The sequence below is a fragment of the Wasmannia auropunctata genome, unplaced genomic scaffold, assembly GCF_000956235.1.
Source record: "Wasmannia auropunctata unplaced genomic scaffold, wasmannia.A_1.0 LD336064.1, whole genome shotgun sequence".
Taxonomy (NCBI): Eukaryota; Metazoa; Arthropoda; class Insecta; order Hymenoptera; family Formicidae; genus Wasmannia; species Wasmannia auropunctata.
The window spans coordinates 2,206,184-2,207,616 of NW_012026826.1; positions in this window are offsets into that span (position 1 = coordinate 2,206,184).

Genomic DNA, 1,433 nt, shown 5'->3' on the forward strand with positions numbered 1-1,433 from the left:
TATACGCGCGCGCGCGCGCGCGCGCGCGTGTGTGTGTGTGTGTGTGTGTGTGTGTGTGTGTGTGTGTGTGAAACTATACATTGTTGAAAAAAGATTTGAAACAAAACTTATTTGATTTTAAAGAAAAAGTAAGATGGTAAGATTAGATGTTAAGTTTGCTAAGGTCAGATCATTTTTTGTTTTTTTTTAAATAAGATCTCTAGATTTCTTGTTGTATATTCATGTAGCAGACGTTGAAGCAATTTCAAAATTTTATAGAAAAACTAAAATAATTTTACCATAACCTTAACAGTGTTACCTAAGTTTGTACAGATCTCATCACCTCATTTCTCTTTCAAAATCAAACAACTCTCGTTTCAAATATTTTTCAACAATGCATTGAGATATGTGTTACGTCCTGAGGACTCCACGGTTCTTTTCTTTCATGGAGAGTTCCAGAAACGAGAAGTCGATTAGCGGCGATTATTTTATCACGTGTTAGATTTAAGACTTCCTGCGTTTCAAAACGCGGACGCGCGAGAACCGCCAATTAAAGAAATCTTTTGGCGATAACCTTATTATCCTACAATTAGGTAAATAGAAAAGACCGCCGTCTGGTCTCACGTGTGAGTTTTTAGATAAGAGACTCTTCCGGTCTCAAAAGATAAGATTCATTAATAAATTCGGCACACGTCAAAACTAGGCGAAGACCTTATCTACCGGCTGTCAACGCCGCGTGAAACTCAGCACCTCCGGATTCGAAGGGTCACCCCGATAATCTTTCTTCCCGAGCTGCGCCTGCCGAAAAACAAAGGAGCCGGAGCAGGCTCCTAGGTATATATAGGGCTCCTCTAGGCGTCTTGTGTCACTTAGAATTCAGATTTCGGGACTCACTTTACCATTTTGTCACTCTGTGAGTTTAACAGTCGAAAAACTTAGAATCTGTGCGCGGTTGAAAATCGAGTGCCAAAGATCGCTCTTGGAGAGAAGTCCCGCGCAACCGGCCTTCGAGACCCCAGCTCTTACCCGACATGAGTCTCTGCCAGCCCCTCCCATCTCGTTCTCGAAATTACAGCAAGTAGTAAGTTGTCACCTTTTTATTTAAACCGGGATTAATCTAATTAGTGACTTGTCTCAAATCAATCTCGTCCTCAGTGTGTCGTGGACAAAATTTTAACGTCCCACCGCAGCCCCGCGACTCGCGATCAACCCGGCGCCACCGAAGGCAAGAAGCACGGAGGCTTCTTGACCAAGCCTACCAGGAGTGGTTAAACTCCTTGGAGGACCCGACAGGGAGACCGGACAACCAGGAGCCTGCTAACTTAGCGTCAGCAGCCGCTCCTCCGGCTAACTCTCCTCCCCCATCTCCCGAGGACATTCCTTCTCGTCCTCTTTCTGCATCCTCCGACCTCACCTACCGAATTTTCCCAGATACACCTTTGCGAACTCCCTCA